Source organism: Vidua macroura, chromosome 10 (assembly GCF_024509145.1).
Source record: "Vidua macroura isolate BioBank_ID:100142 chromosome 10, ASM2450914v1, whole genome shotgun sequence".
In the NCBI taxonomy this organism is placed as follows: domain Eukaryota; kingdom Metazoa; phylum Chordata; class Aves; order Passeriformes; family Viduidae; genus Vidua; species Vidua macroura.
The window spans coordinates 19,090,031-19,107,786 of record NC_071580.1 but is presented as its reverse complement, the minus strand read 5'-3'; the positions used below and the strand labels follow the sequence as shown (position 1 = coordinate 19,107,786).

At 40.2% G+C, this 17,756-nt stretch overlaps 1 protein-coding gene across 15 annotated transcripts in view; it reads right to left on the bottom strand.

Moving 5' to 3' along the window:
* The window catches only part of SPSB4 (splA/ryanodine receptor domain and SOCS box containing 4), a 158,818-nt gene that overhangs the window by 90,985 nt on the left and 50,077 nt on the right, over nt 1–17,756 (bottom strand). The window lies entirely within an intron of this gene.

Below are 17,756 nucleotides of genomic sequence, written 5' to 3'. Positions count from 1 at the left end.
CACAGAAATTCCCTGGGGTCAGCTGGGGTTGCTGTCCTGGCTGTGTCTCCTCCCAGTCCTTGTGCACCACGAGGTCTCCTCAGTGGTGGGGTGAGAAGCAGAAAGGGCTTTGACGTTGTGCAGGGAACAGAATTAACTTTATCCCAGCCCAAACCAGCAGCTCCTCTCAGCCAGCAAGGCCACATTCATCTTTTGTATTAGCTGCCCACCACTTGCAAAACAAAAGCCAGACATATACAAATACAGACATGTACAACAATGATGATACCTAAAAAAAAATAAATATACATGTATGTATATACATATACAAACTGGGCTTTCTTGAGTTAAAACAAGTTTCCATGACATTTTTGTTTTCTTACCCCTTCCAAACAGTCACTTGCCTTCCTTACCAACCAAAGCTGCAGTCTATTTCAGATGTACTAAAAAGGGAGGACTGAACATTTGATAAGACATGAGACCCAAAATGTTACGTTTGACATATGGAGAAACTATCTTCTTTGCTCAGAAAAAGGGAAAAAAGATTGTCATCTTGTCACCTCTCCTTGTTTTCACACAGTAGACAGAACAGCATGAGCACAAACCAAGTCAAAATAATACATTTCAGGTATTACTGGAGATCATGTGCTCAACTGCTTTTGCCCCAGATTTTTCACATGAGGAAGCATTAAAGGCAACTATTTCAATCATGGGTTAGGAAAACAAAGTTTCACATTAAACCCTGGAAGGAGGGTCAAATTAATTTTTTTCCCCCTCTCATATCCGCAGTCCAATCCCAAAAGAGAATTTCTGTTACTTTTAAATTTCAGATGATGCTCAGAGTTCTACTACATGGGTACATTACCACAAAATCAGTCTTTGTTTTAGCATGACTTGAAACAATCACATTCACAGCAGAACTCTGGACAGCAGAGGCAGTTTGAGGAACTGTGTGAGCAGCACATCCTCTGTGGTTTTGGCCATGAGCTCCCAGGAGCAGGCAGGTGCCTCCAGCAGGAGCCTGCACAATCAGACTGGGGAGCGAAGCAGGGAGGAAAACCAGCCCTGCCACCCCCTACAAGGGCCTCGCTGGGCTCTGGGCACTCGAGAGCCCCTGAGGCAGCTCAGAGGAGTATGAAATGGCATTCAGCACCCACCTGTTCTGAGCTGGATGGAGAATGAGCCTCCATACCCTCTCCCTAGCTCTGCAGGAAGAAAGCAAAGCAAAGCTTGAGTCACAGGAGGCGATGGCTGAGGGTGTGGAGTGAGATTTTGCTGTTGCCTGTTAGTTTTAGGATTTGAGCATTCCCTGTTAAACCCTGATACAATTGAGTAGGGGGGGAGTGGTCAATCCTTCCCTCCAGAAATCATTTGGGAGCACAGGCCTCTCTTCCCCAAAATGTGTTACTGTGGGATGCTGAAATGAACCACAACCTGGAATGTGAGTCATCTCCAGGGCATCATTCCCAGGAATCTCTGCCAGCAGAGCAGGGAGGAGGACAGGCTACTCAGGGGGCTCTGTAATTGCACACTCACTGAATTGTAACTCAGCAGCTCTATCATTAAACTAATAATGTTACTACCATGCAGAGAGCTCGAGTCAGAGATGGAGTTAAATTGTATATTGTCAAAATGTTGGCAAATAAATGAATTGCAGCTCAAATGAAACTTCCCTTAATCACACCATAACATTACCACGTGTTTAATTAGAGGGTTTTTTTTTTTTTTAATTAAAAAAAAGTTATTTAATGGACAAGATAGTAGGCTTTCAGAAATTATAAATATGCAGCAAGTTATTTATTATATAGCTGATCTCCCATCCATATAAATTGCTGATGCAGTTGCCACATACTTCAAAAAGCTTTTAACTCAAGTTCTTTAGATCAACACAAAGAACTCAACCTTGGCAAGATCCTTTACAATTTTATTAGGTTAAAAAAAATAAAAATAAATTCCCCCCTAAAGGACACAGATTTTTTTTTTTTTTTAAATACATCACACTGTCAAAAATGTTTTCAAAATCTAAGAGATGAAAGGAGAAGGATGCTACAGAAAGCTCAAAACCAACAAAGAGCACGTTCAGTAAAGAGGCACCAAAAGCACGTCTATTTAAAGAGAAAGCTGGGGAGTGCTGTTCAGCTGGGAGCCTCTGGTCACAAACTCCCGAGGCAGTGACTCAGTCTGCCCAGGAGAGTGTGCCTGCCTTGGGGGCTGGCAGGGGGCATTGCATTCTCTTTGCTTTTGGCTTTTAAGGAGCAGGAGCAGGTGTTTGTTTTCTTATTGAAATAATTGCTTGTTTGCCATTGAAACCTTGCTTTTGAGACCCGGTTCCCCGTGAATGCGTTTCTCTCTCTGGGCTTCGAGATAGTTACACTTGACTTTGAATAAGGAACTCTTGAGAACATTCTTAGTTTTTTTGCCTGATAAAGTGGATCCAGATAATTGAAAAAATTAAATACAGTTCAATCAACATTTCAAAATGTTAGTTCAACTGCATATATTTACAGATTTTCACTAAGCAAAATGTGTCGATAATTCTCCTCAAAACAAAACAAAAAAAACAACCAACAAACAAAACTCCAAAATTACACCCTGAAAAATTCCAGGTAAGGAAAAGCCCAATTAAAAACTACACTTTTACAAACAAAATTACACGAAAAGTTTTTGATCCCTCAGTAAAAGATAATCTCTTTATGAGACTTCTAAAATGAAGATGTTGAGCATATCTATGAAAATTAAATAAATTAAAGATTGATTTTATTACATAACCTTGAAACCATTATGCAAGTAGCTTAAAACGCTGATGGGAAAAAATTTAAAATATTAAGTGTAGAGCCCTTTATGACCAATTTGAGCCATAAGAAATTTAAAAGTAGCCAAAATATATGCTGTGACAGGAACTGCCCCGAAGGGGATGCCACGGTGAGAGCGGCTGGGACCGGGTCTCTGGTTCTGGTTGCTGTCAGTGCCAGAGCAGCTGGTGTTTGTTTGCCGTGTTATGCACACTAGAGGAAAGAACTGTTATTCCTGTCCTCATATCTTTGCCCGAGAGCCCCTTAATTTCAAAATGACAGTAATTCAGAGGGAGGGGGTTTACATTTTCCATTCCAAGGGAGGCTCCTGCCTTCCTTAGCAGACACCTGGCTTTCAAACCATGACACCATCATTTAGCCAAATAAGGCACCAACTTCCATTTTGCAAAATGCAGGCTTTTGAAAATTATGTTATGTAGGAAGATAGATAGATTGATAACAATAATTCATGCTGCTGACAACAGATCTTGTAAACTGAAATATTGTTGCTTTGGGAATATGGAAATTAAAAACAAAAAACCCTCAATATTTGGTACAGGTATCTGAAGGTGACTACAATTCAAATGTATTTTTAGGGCCTCTTAAGCCATTTCTAATGAAATGGTGGACTTTTAAAGTGAGTAGAACTGCACATAGCTCCAGTTAGTACCACCTTGCCATATAGCTCAGGAAAGATGCTTGCAAAACCAAGCTGATATGGAAATCTATTGTTGTTCATTTCTATTAGTGTTCATTTAATCTATTACTGTTCATCATTTCATATTATTGTTTCATTTCAGAGCACAGGAATTGATGTCTGTTAATTTCATTAGCAATCAGCTCTAAAACAATGACAGCATTAATTAATCTTCAAGACAATGTACCAAAGTCCTAATTAACATCAAGCGCTGGAGAAACTGCGGTGGGCAAACCTTGAGGAGCAGCACAAAGGCTGGTGCAGCTCAGCTGTCCTGTCCCCTGCCCTGTGACATCTCTGCAGTGTCAGCGAGCCAGGGGACAGGGGCACGAACCTGCAGAAAGCCCAAGAAACACATGAAGCCTCCCATTCCACAATCTGTGAATCCATGGAAAAGGAATTGAGCTAAGGCTGAAAGTTTCTCTTCCACACTTTTAAGGACAACCCCCTCCTTAAGGACAAGTTCCAAGGGCAACAGACAACAAAGACATTTCCAGAAGTGTGTTCTCATTGCTGCTGTGCTTCAAGCAAGCCAGGAAAGTCACTGCTGACCTTGAGCCAACAGGGAGGGGAAAGTCTTGTAAGGGAAAAACACTCCTTAGCAAAACAACCTGGAGGAAGCTCTCCCTGTTTCCTTTGCAGTCTGTCCTGCCAGGGCTCTTCTGCAAAAGTAAAGTTCTTTCTGAATTTAAAAAAAAACATCCTAAAATTGGTTAAATGCACAATTATGCTCCTTCTAGAAAAAAAGTAATTCTCAATGAGTTAACTACAATTCTCTAAGCAATTTATGTAATTTACCATGTAAGCAATTTACCATGTAGATTTTCTTAGAGCAGAAAAAAAAAGGATCAATTTAGTGAAACAAATCAGTGTTCTAGTGAACCTACTCTGAAAGAGATTGCTTTTAGTAAGATGGAGGAAAGATTTCTTAGATTAGGATCTGTTATTTTAAGCTGTATTTCTTATTTTTAGAAAATTATACTTGTATACATTTTCATGTATCTATCTCAAAACCATACAGTTAGGTTAAATATGCTGCTGATACCTACTAAAGCTATCCCTGTGAAATTTTCAAGTTCTGGCAAAAGTTTACAAAACTACTATGAACTGTCAGGACAGGTATTTTTAAAAATATTTCCTTAATTACACCTGTTTTGTAAGTAGACTCGCTTCAGAATTAGTGGCAGATTGGCCACGTGTATGAAGAATATTTGTTTGCACAAGTTTTGCTCTTTGAACATAAGGAAAATTCTACTATGCAGAAAACAGAAGTCAATCACAACTCGCTAGAGATGGAGACACCGATGGTCACTGAATATACAAAACGTACATTAAAGCTCATCATGGAGATTAAAATCTTACCTGGAGCAGCCTTTCCACATCAACAGGTTCTCAGATTGCTGTGATTCAGAGGCGCTACCAGGGATGTCTATAAAATGAGGTCATCAAAAGCCGTGGAAGTGTGCCCAAGCCCAGCTGCAGAGGTGTGGCTGAGAGCCCAGAGCCCACAAGGTCTGGCTGTCCAAACCCAGGACGGTCAGAGCTCCTGTCCTTTCACTGGGCACTCACCCCTGAAGGGCAGCACCAGGGAGTCTGTATGGATCTGGGCATGCTCATCTAGAGATCAATTAGTTCTGTGACAATTATTGTTACCTTGTTAATAACCTGCTGGGGGTACCTGTGTGTTACTTTTAACTGTATGGGAATCCTGAGCCTCAGGTGAGAGTCTAAAGGTAGAAGCTCTGTACAACAGCTTGAATACACTGATTTCACCCTCAACCTGGGGAGCACTCATTTCCCCCATAAATCAGAAAACACCCATATTGTGCACCACCAGCTTTGCAGAAACAAAGCAACACAAATCCATAACCCACAGAGCCTTTTGCTTTAGTAATCCATAATGTTTTTCATAGAGACTTCAACTCGAAAACTGAACTAGTTCTTGAAAGGCTGAAAAGACTGAAATCACTACATGGAAGCTTCTAAGAACTCATAGCCCCCCAAAATACAGTAAAAACATGCAGCTAGTGCATTAAATGCCTTTGTACAACCAATGCAAACACGCCAAAATGGTTGTAATCCACCCTTAACAATTTGGGAAGTTCTCCAAATTGCTGCCAGTTTCAGATTACTTGCAATGATCGGCATTCGGTTAGCTTTTCCATCCTTCCTGGTTAAAAAAATACTGCATTTCTTATTTTCAAACTATCACTACAGCCATAGAGCTGTCACTTTATATTTTTAATTAATCAATAAGACCAGAAATCTGAGAGGTCGTTATGATAATGGTTCATGAGACACCTTGAAGTTTCAATAATAAAAGCAAAAAGAAAACAAGCTACACAAGTACAGCGCTCTTCAGCTAACCATTTTTATTTTGTTCTGGTAAAGATGTCCAAATATAAAGATATGAACCAGCCAATAAAGCCATAACAGTCTCTAACACAGCTTCGTGGTAAATGAACAGGTATGGTAAATACTCACAAATACACTTTCTCTGATTTTCTGCATGTGCTTCACCTCATTTGAACTGCCAGAGCAATGCGGAACAAATGCCTTATTTGCATCAAAGTAAATGACACAACTCTGTCCTGCTCCTTGTTACTTCACACAGATAATGATCTTTATCACCTCTTATCACTGCACCATTAATTCTTAAAACTGCAAATTAGACTGCAACACCCATTGTACTGTCAAGATAACAAATTGCAACGTTAGCCCTTGGCTTCATGCTCTGGCTCAGTGGAAGGAGTGGCCATCTGCACAGATCTTTAAGCAAGGCAGAGTATGCACATGTATTATTCTTTACCACAGCAAGTTCAACAAGGAAAGACTTTCAATCCCAGTTTTGAAAATTTCAGAACGGCATCTAATTGTACATCAAAGACTATTTCGATAGCAAAAAGTATTTAAATGATACCATAATACGTCACCTGAAAATTCAATTTGAGGATTGATCTGAGCATTTTACTGAGGAAAAGGTTCTACTGATCAAGGAAATGTTGTGGTGAAATCCCCACGAGCCAACAGCCACGACTGCCTGTACACACATACTCCTGTCTCGACCAGGTAGTTCCTGGCATGAGGCAGTGAGAGAGGGAAGCAGATCTCTGGGAGCAATCCCATTGCATCCCACTGTCCAGCCCTGAGCACGAGGGTTCACCTGACACCCAGCTCTGCTCGAATTCGAGCTGTGTGTGATCAAAACATGAGATTTTTATCTTCTCATTAAACCAAATTCTACAGCTGATAGAAATCAGGACTGCCCCATTATCATGGAAAAAGAAAAAAAAAAAAAAACAACAAAAAAAACCCGGAAACCTCAAAGTTTCTGCCTGCCACCAATGCCTTCTCTCTCCATCACCACTGACGCCTTCTGTACCTGGAGAAAAGCCAAAACTTACAGAAAGGAGGTTGTTAAAAGGATTTCTGTCATCCCCCTCTGCTTCTATTTTTTTTTTAATGATATTGCTGCCAAAAATATAATAAAAAGGTTTTGCCTATTCACCACCACTCACAGAAGGGGGAGGGGGGAAGACAGCCTATATTACAATTCAACAGACTTTCCAAAAATTGTGCCCTGAGAGTTTTCAAATTCTTTTGAGATCTTTCAGAAAATCAGATTAATACAGTCTTGGAACAAGTATTTGATCCCCTTACTCCGAAGTGTGTAGTTTTGGCTTGTCATCCCTACAGGAGAGCTGGAGATTTGGGTGCCTCATTCATTCCTTACCACTCCACTTGGCAAGCTGCCATTCTAGGGGCAGTGAACATGGAGTTAAAGGAATTTTAGAGTGTGCTCCACCGCCCTATGCTTATGATAACACTCTACTGCATAAGCTACTAAAACATATCTATTATGGCCTTATTTCAGGGACAAAGCAGGAGGGGTTAAAAATTCTCAAGCAAGCGTAAGAATTGGCACCCAAAGTCTGTTTGTTTTAACACAAATTTGGCTTTCTTTGTTTACTACAAAAATCGTGTTCATATTTCTTTTGGGAAGATCACTCAATTTACTTAAAACAAAGACATCTGTGTTGCTGTGCTTCTAAAACGAAGCTTGACTTCTAAAATGCGATTAAAATTTCTAAGTGCTAAGAAATACCCTTTCACTTTAACATTTTTCTTTTTTTTTTTTTTTAAAGATAGTCTGACAAGGTCTAGATTGTTATATTTTCTTTTGAAACCCCTCTAATGTGGAAAGCACCTGGAGATATTTTCAGAGATGACAAGAAGTGCAACTGTAAAAGAAGAAGAATGAATTTAAAGAAGAAAAAAGCAAAATATATCTAAATTATTGACTTTGAGGGTTTTGATTTGGCTTGGTTTTGTATTGAGTAAATGAAAATGGAAGCCAGTCTCAGCAAATCTACAGCTTTATCTTGAATCCACTTCCACTGTACCAATCACACAGATCTCAAGATCTAAACCAATTTGAGGCCACACACTGTATTTTGGAGGTAAACCATTATCAATCTTTATATGCATGGCCATGTCCCAAACACTGAGCTCCAGCTTGTACAAAAATGCACACAAACAGGACCAGCATCTCAGAAAAAAGGAAGAAACATGTAATTCTGAAGCGGCCTCAGAACATCCCCAACTGTAATTGCCTGGAAATAATACAGTTCTGCCACAGTGTTTGTAGTGCAACATTGAAGAAATTCAGAGTTATCAGTCTGGGTTTGGCTTTTCCCCTACCCCACACTCCCCTCCTTTCTGCTTTTGCATTTCTGAGCTTGAGAAAGCTTTAATGCCTGAATCTAGATAGTTATGGTACAGGTCAGAATAAGACCATGTTCATGGCTAGACTTTTTGACTGAAAAGATCACAGAAGCAATCAGTAATTCTGACTTCTAGACTTTCACTGAGAGACAAGATTAAGAACAGCCAATATAATTTAAAAACAGAAAACAAGCTTGCTCTGCATTTCTCAGGATAGTCCTCTTCTACAGTTGTCATATCTACTTTTAGACTGATCTATCTCTTAGTCACACAGTGCCAGGTAATGCTTCCTTCCTTCTCCACTGTTGGAAACCAGTTTCTGTATCAGTGAATTGCTGTAAATAAAGATCCCCTTGCACATGGAATACTATATAACTGGGAAAAACCCACAATCCCCCAAAACCCCCTAAACTCTCAGCCCCTTCTCACTTACCCCAGTCCCATTCTCTCGATGGCTTTGTAAATGGCCACCTCTGTCTTTGCAGGGAGCATCCCGGATGTGCGAGGCTGCTCAGTTTTTGTACATTCCACATGGTGTGAAACACAAAATGAGAAAGCACAGTAGTGCAAGTTTTAGCTCATATGCTCTAGACAGAAATGACCTTGGAGAAATATGCAGTCAGCTTGCCCAACACACTGTGTTCCCCCTCTATACCTCTAAAATAAACATTCCAATCCCTTCCTACCAACCCATCTGACACGTTACAGCAGCCCAATATCGAATGCCTTACTGCTGTTCTTTTCAACACTGGATTTTCATCTGCAAAAATAATCTAAGAATGGGAAAATTCATGTTCCCATGAACTTAGATCAGCAAGACTCACTTCTCTCCTTCCCCTTCTTCTGAGCGAGGTGGTTCAATACGAGCCCCTCCCTGGCAGCCAGACAATAAAGCTGCAAATAACTTATTCTGATCAAAGCCCCATCTGCTTGGCAGCAGCAATTCAACTGCACTTGTGGTTTTTGTATGGCTGCAGCTTCGGAATTGAATGATCCTTTCATTTAGATGGAAGTTTAAACAAAATATGGTAATTAGCATCAACCACTGCTTTCATAGCTACTGTCTACAAAGACATCTCTAATAAAAGGACTTTGCTGCTTTTCCATCTAATTACACAACATTGTTGAACAATACAATTTAAATTTAAATCAGGCAGCTCTTTTTCTTGAAGTCAGTTAACAGACTTCCTGTCTTACACTACCTATGGATGGTAGGGGATATGACCAAAATGAAGAATTCTAACTCCAAACCATCTCACAGGATTTTGTTTCATCTTTCCCTGAGGAATATGGCTGTGGTTGGTAACATTTAGCTCTAATCTTGCTAGCATAAAACTACCTGTCTACCTTTCAAAAAGGAAAGCAGGATTTAAGCTTTTTACCAGAGTGGGGTGAAAAAACAGGCATTATGTAGCATTGCAGTTTTATGACATAATAAAAGATGCCAGCATAAAATGATGAATGTTTTTAATGAGACATGCACAGTGCTGTAGTCAATAAAAATTTTTATAGGCACAATCCTCAGCGATATAAACAAGAGGAAAATTAATTTATTGTAACCACTACCAGTTTTTGTTTAGGTACTATAAATTCTTATTACAATAAAAATCAATAGTGGAAAAACTAATCTTACCCCAAAAAAGAGTATTTTTTGCAAATTATGCTTTTCACAATCATATTGGGCCGATTGTACCTGACCTTACAGCAAAGCCAAGGTGGGCCTGACCTTGGGTTGAGAGAGAAACCTCTGGGGTGTATCAGCAGATGCTGTAGAAAAAAAGCCAGTGGCTCAGCTAAAACACTTCGTTAACATCAGCCCACAAAACCTGACTGAATGGAAAGACTTAATCTGGTCCCATCGTTGCTGATGAGCTGATAGGCAGGAATAAAATACTGTTTTAAAGCCTCTGGCTGGGGCAGGGATTTTGACACATAAATTCCCTTAGGCCATTCTGACAACTCCAATCTAAAGGTTTATCCTAAAGACTTTTCTGGCCACCTCCTATTTGCCAAGTGAAACAAAAAGGGCAGGTAAAGGAAATGTATCTGAGGAAGTCACGTATTTTAGCAGTCTGAGTTATAATGTGAGGAAACATTTTTACTGTGTATTGACGCGTTTGTGAAACTCCTTTTTAGAAATCTGATTGGAAGAGAAAGCTCCAGATTGGTAAACAGCATCCTCCATTAGTTCCTAAACGATGAGAGTAACACAAGGCACCAAGAGAGAAAAATTTCGTTTCAATAACATCATCTCTTGTACATTCCCCAAACAGCTAAATCCCAAACGGATTGGGACCTGGAATAAAGATAGATAAGCATTCCTCCCTTAACATGTTGTTAGAGAGCTGAACAGTAAAACAGTGCAAGTTCAAATACAAACACTGTGTTCAATCCAACAGCTTTTAATTACCATTCCAAGGAAGTGCTCTCCCACCCAAACACCTCAGGCAGAACAACCTGAAGTCCATGTCATGTCCCACCATGCAGTCCAGCTACTCTCATCAAGCGATTATTTCCTGCTCTTCCCAGCCTGAGCTTTCTCTCACCTGACACATAATAAGCAACTCCTCTACCAATCCTCCTCACCTAGCAAAGAAACATAAACACGCTGCAGTTTTTAACCGGGGGAAAAAAAAAACCCACCAAACTATAATAAACTAACATATTGACAATTTTGGAGAAAAGTGGCAAAAAAAAATAGAAACTGAAAATGATACTTGTCAGGAAACTGCTTGAGAGCCATTCAGCTATGCCATGTGCAAGGAAAGCTCAAGCAATCTGGAAACCTGCAGCAGACAAAAACAGGAATTCTCACCATAAATTACTACTTTCTTCAGAATTCATTTGCCTGTGTCTTCTGGATTACATACTAAGGTGTGTTTAGCAATAGTCAATATAAGACTCATGAATGATTAATAAGCTTTCCTATTATGTGATACTGATGGTTATCCCCGTGTCAAAGGAAAACATTTCACACAAGATACAATACAATACAACTGATACCCATAAAGCACTGAAACAGCAGAGACCTTTCAGTACCCCTTTAACCATCTGCAAGGACTCTGATTTCCTTGTATCTGCTTTCCTCACCTAACAGGATGTCTGTCCTGGCACTGTGTTGGACAGGGAGAAGCTGGAAGTTTGTGTCTGGGTATAGTTTCCAAATGTGCTTTATAAAGGTATGATTTTGTTTCATTTATAATCCAAATACATTTTTGAATTTAAGGGAAAAATAATGAAAAAGCAATCTTCTAAGGCATATTTTTTTAGCAGGAATGCTGCCAAATATTGTGCCTTTAACTGTTGCAAGGAGAAAACAGCATTAACATGAAAATTATGTGTCATGTGCACGTTACCATAAAATTACCTTCTGCCCAGAGGAAAAAGTACTTGCCAGTTGCACAGGTAGTGTAATCCCAGGACAAACCCAGAGGGATTTCATTATGATACAGCAGCTTGGTTTGGAATTTAACTTGAACCTTTCACCAAAGAGTATTTGCTGAACTGAAAATATTATTGCTAAGCAAAACTGAAGTACCCCCAGAAAGAAAAACTATCCACACTGCCATGGTTAGGGCCACACAGGCTCGGAGCTGCAGCACATGTAACAGCTTCCAGGGAGCACAGAGAGATGGACACATCCCTGAGGAGAGGCTCCTAGGCTGGGGCTGCTGTCACATCCAGCTGCAGCACAGCTGACTCAACCTGTGCCTGTGCAGTGGGCACTGCCTGCACATTCCATCTCCTGCTTTGGGCCACAGGGGCTGTTACTCTGACTGCACCATGAAGTTTGGGAAATCACTTTTTCCTAGAAACCTCTCACGTTATCATAAATACATATTAAATGTAATCAAATTTGCTGGTCAGCTTGCTGTGTAGCTTCTTTAGTTTTCCTTTATATCAGAACCAGATAGCAAACACAGAAAATATTCAGCTTCTCAGTGCTTCATCAAGCCCTGACAAAAACAGCACAGGTATCTTGGTAGAGAGTGACAGTGATGTAGCATGGAAGGGGGCAGTCAGTCTTCCTCATATTGAAAGCACTACAATTAGACACCTTCAGTTCCAGCAATGACAATGATGAATGATCTGTAACTCTAATGGTAAAATTTTAAATACTTAAAAGGCATCAATTGTGGATTGAAAGGCACCATATAAAAAAGAAATATTTTCCTTCCATGAAAAAACAAAATTCCTTTATTGTACTGTAAATGGCACTAAAAAATAAATAGGAAAATGTGGGTGTGGAATGCAGAAGTTTTTTTTTATGGAAAGCAACCCACAAAACCCACAATGCATATGAATCTCACATTAGTTGACTTGGGACTAAACAATGAGTCCTGAAGATCTACAGGCAATAATTTTGCAGTATTCATCCTCTTGAAAAAGACTTCTGGAACCAAGGGAGCACTCCAGCTGCTTACAATATCTCAGGTATCAGGCACCTGCATCTTCACATAATCAGGAAGAGAGGGTTTGAACCTCAGGAAAGTTGATTGTCATGGAATCCCATTCCCACTGACAAGCAGCCAGGACTAATTCATGTCCACCACAGGCATCTGTATGTGTTCAAGGTTCATTCAAACAGAAGAGGCTTTACTTTACAGCTACCTTTGAAATTTGTGTTCCTCCCACCTCAGATTAAGGTACCACCCAATCCAATTCCAATCTCCTACTGGCAGACCAACTACTTCCAGCCAGGAGCACACTTCCTCCTACAACAGCCTGGGAGATGCCCTGAGAGAAATCACAGGAAACAGGTCTCAAGAGAAGGGATGAATACACAGGCTGCAGTAAAACTCCACAGAAGATATTTGTTTAGCATATTATGTTTCCATGAAATGTTGTTGCAATTATCCAAAGCCATTATTATGATTATTTTTTCCCAGTAAATGCTGTTACTTGGCAGGACAATGTATTTCATTCCACTACCTATAGATAGTTTCTTGTTTTCAAAGCCAAGCACAAAACCCTTCTATGGAATGCAAATTTAACACTATAAAATGGTGAATTTTTTTCAATGGAAAGCAGAAACAAGCCTGCCTTCTCCTCCCCTTCACTGCTCAGCACACTTACTGGTCAAGCTGTCCCTCAAAGGACTTGTCACAACTCACCACTACTTGTTAAAACACATAACTCTGCATCCAGTAGCCGTGATTTGACATGGATGAGAATTGCACACTTTTATATCCTTGTATTGATTATTCCCTTCCTGCCTCCCATCTCTCCTGTTACATTTCATCTTAGGAAGCTGCCACGGTCGACACAACCACAATACACAGAGTATCACCACACAGTTTCAGAAAGCTTTAAGCATTCCCCATACAGAGTAACACCACACCTCATCAGAAGGCTTCAGGCATCTGCCCACACAGAGTAACACCATTCCACTTCAGAAAGCTTCAGGCATCTGCCCTTCTCGTTCTTCAGCCCAGCCTTTTATCCCCTCATGTTCATGCAGTGCCCCTGTGTGCCCTCTGCTCCCTTTGGAGGTTGGTCAGTGCCCCTGGGCACCCCATGGCTCATTGCTGTCAGTGCTGCTCACTGCTTCTCACATTCTGGCCCAGCCCCACTCCCAGTCACCACAAACTGTGTGCCTACAGGAAGCTAGACCAGATGACCTGCATAAGTCTCTTCCAAAAAAATTACTATATGATTCTATTAACCCTTGTACTGCAAGAACCTTGCAGGCTCTCCAGGGAAAAATCACTTTGTAGAAAGACCCAAACAAAAACCAATTTTTCATTTCACACCATAAAAGTAATAATTCTGGGTATGGCCATGAATATTTAGAATTATCTGTGGAATGTCATGACTTTTCTCAAAATATATATCCATTATATCCACACAGGAAAAGCCAGCTGTCCCTTTCTGTGCAGAAAAACATTCTGAGACTCAGTTTGCCCTTGTTTGCATTAACACATGCACAGTAACAGTCACCAGGTCTCCTGTGCTTGTTCTAACACTTGTAATAAGATTGACAGGCCAAAAGCGATTAGTACAGGTAGCAGGAACAGGAGGCATTGAAAAATGATCGAGAGTAATAAATTTGATTCTTGTAAAATGTCATTAAAATATTCTACAAGAAGATCTCTTATCTGTCCCAAAATACAAAGCCATCCTCAAGTCTGGCCAATGCCAGTGTCACATCATCATCTACAACGCTTACGTGGAAGTGTGTTTCTGTGTGGTCTTCTCACCTTCAAAAGGTCTGCTTAACACCGGTATACAGAGATAGTTAAAGGATTATTACAGGTGTTCCTTGCCTCTGGCCTGATGCCGTTTAGCACAGCACAGCCATACAATAACCCTTAGAAAAGCACTGCCTGTCGTGTCTTGTAATTTAAATAGTGAAAGGCAGATAAGTATTCCACTTAAAAGAGACAGGGCTTAATCTGTAAACACTTCAAAGTGATCTCTAATAACTTGGCTTTATCTCATCTTTTTTCATTTTAACTTCAGCTTTGATGTTCCCCCTAATCTTCCTCTAACCCTGGGCTGGAGAGCACATCCTCACACAGGACTTTTTGAGACCGCAGCGTGTATCCCTGACATACCAAATAAAAGTCACCAGCAGGTTACACCAGCCAATCCGGTGCACCTGAGAAGTGAACGAGGTGGCAGTGTCACACTCACTGCTGACAGGTGTGTGTGAGGACACGTGGCACCGGGACCTTTTCTTCCTGCCATTTGGCCGCACCCAAATGGGTGATGGAGACAGTGACAACCTGCAGGTGAGGAAAGCATTTGCAATACTATTGACAAATGTTTCACCTTCACCACTGTGATTTTGTCAACTTGTCACAGGCAGGTATTTGTGTTTCCTCGAGAATCTATCCATGTTATTCTACTCAGAGATTTTAAATCAATAATATACACAAACAACAGACACTTCTGGCAGACTAATTTTTTAAAATTTCCTTTTGTTTGCAAAGCAAGCCCCAAGCAAGCTAATTTCCACAGTATCAAGCAGATATAAAAATAGGATTACTTTTACTCTAAAGATATGTTTATAACCTGATGCTACTTTCTATGTGGAATGGAAAATCAGTGAATCTTACTCTCCAGAGAAGCTTCTTGCAGTGTAAAGTCAAATGTTACTTCTGAACCCATGCTGTCCATACTAATAAGTAGTAGTACTACTTATTAACTACTGACCACTAAGACCCTACATAACAACATAATATTCTAAAACATTACCATGATATTTCATCGTAAGGAAATAGATTTCATAGCTGTAAGCAAGTATGAGTTCAGAGATTAAGGATTTGGTGGCTGCTCCATCCAAACGGATGAGTCTAAAGGGCAGGGCAAAATCCTGGCTGAAAAGCTGAGTTGGGCATTGCCTCCGATAGATCTGCCAGTGAATCATCCCCATTCTCTCACATCTGTGCTGTGTGAGTGCTGACAATCACCATTTCTCAAATGTTTAGAAAGCTTAGAAAGTGTACTACTCTGTGCAAAGGCATTAATGAGTTTCTTTTCCTCCCACTTAGTCTTAGCAGCTCTCTCAAATCATCAGGGAGACAAACCTTTTCCTAGTTTGCCTGTAAGCTCTGCCACCAGCTACACCCCAGGTAAGAGCATGAGAGTAGCGTGAGAGTGCATACCAAGAAAAGGGCATCTGAGCAATGGGCATCCCAAAGAAGCTGTGTCTTAAAAGCACCTTTTGCAAAGAAGAAAAAATCCCTACACAATATTTAAATCGTATTTTTCCATCTAAACAGTGAATGAAATTCCTCTGCTTCATGTAACCAGAATGCTAAACAAAACCACAAATTCCTGAAAGAGGTGAAGCCCATTGATCATTTGCCCCATCTGCTGCAGAAAAAAAGAGTAATTTATTGTTTCTCAGCACAAAACATACATTGTAATGTTTATTAAGGCCCCATGAAGCTGTACAGACTCTTACCTTCACACTCCAAAGCCCCAAATATGCAGCACTTTAACTATGACATAGGAAGCACTGTGATACAGCACCTGTACACCAACTGCTCCTCTCTTTGCAGAAGTCAGGAAAATCCCCAAGAGGTTTATGTCCAAAAAGGAGACAGAGGAGTCCTTCAACTTCATTCGAATGAAGGGAGAGAGTCCACCGGGCCACACGCCCGCGGGCTTTTCTCTCTCGAGGTTTCACAGGCGCAGCCTCCCTTTTATCCTAAACCCCCCGCCCTGTGTTCCTCTTCCTTTCCCCATCGGCTGAGCTGCTGGCAAGGTACAGCCTTCCCAAACCACTTACCTCATATTCCCCCCTTGAACCTGGCATTTCACCCCAAACTTCAGCCTTGTGCAGACCCTTGCCTGTTCCAGGAGCCCAAACTGTAAGGAACCCGCCCCCCAAAGTCACTAGAGACATGAACACCCATTCCTTCACCCATCCAATTGTTTGTAAAGACATTAGCACACGCCTTTCCTCGCACAGGTATGCTGGGAAAGATCCATTTAAGAAGATTCCCTTGCTATTTCTAAATAAAAAATTACCAGAGAAAAGCTGTGTAACAGGAGTTTTGCATTTTCACTTGTATAATTTATTTATGAGTTTAAAAATAACCTGTGATTCCAGAGTCTTTCAGAGTATAAGTGAACAGAAGAAAATATTTTGCATCATTTCCTTTCTTCTGACAAATTCTGTCTTTGATTTTGTACAGGCTCCACAAACCTACAGTTCTTTCAAGAACTGTATGTACATATATAAGGTCCCATAACCTTAACTGAAATGTACATTAATTCTGACAGGTTTAAGATGTCAATTTTGGTTTCTACGCTCATTGCACTAAATTACTCTTCCTAAAATTTCATGTAAGAGCATCAAACTAAAGAAGATCCTGTACATATGAAACTCACTGTGGAACAGAAGCCCAAACCATCAGAAAGCACATTTTCACAGTAAGGAACTCAAATGATTTGCCAGGCAGCAATGATTTGCTGAAATAACCTGTGAATGACAAACATAAGCCAAAATAAACAAGAAGTTGTCCTCAGTCTGCTTGAGGACAATGGGGAAATAGAAAGATAGAAAAGCCACAATTCATTCACTAATTCACAACTACTAATTTATTCGCTGAGTTACAATGGCATTTGGTCTGAAAACCAAGTAGTGGTAACTCCCATTACATAGATTTCAAATATAGTATTTCAAGCAGATGGCTGGGGCAGTCTGGATTATTTTCTTGTTTACTTCTTCCATTTGTTTGTTGATTTTAAATTTAGACCAATTCCTACCCAAGCACAAAAGTACAGGTAGGTAAGGGATTTTCACTTGTGTATTTGCAGTCTGTACTAATAACAGTGTGAATATTTATGTCATACAGTAATCATGTCCACCTCTGACTGTATATTTTTAATATATTCATTTTGTGTCTTAGTAATAAGAGATCCCACTCTGAACTGTGGCACAGACAGACTTTGGATGGCAAACCTCAGAGAAATTAATTTCTACATGTTTGACTACCTAAGAATATCTACAAAGTTTGTTTAAAAAAACCCAATACATTTCCTTTTAATTACAACTTCAGACTCTGCCTGGAGATTTATAATTCATTAATTTTACATATCACTGAATG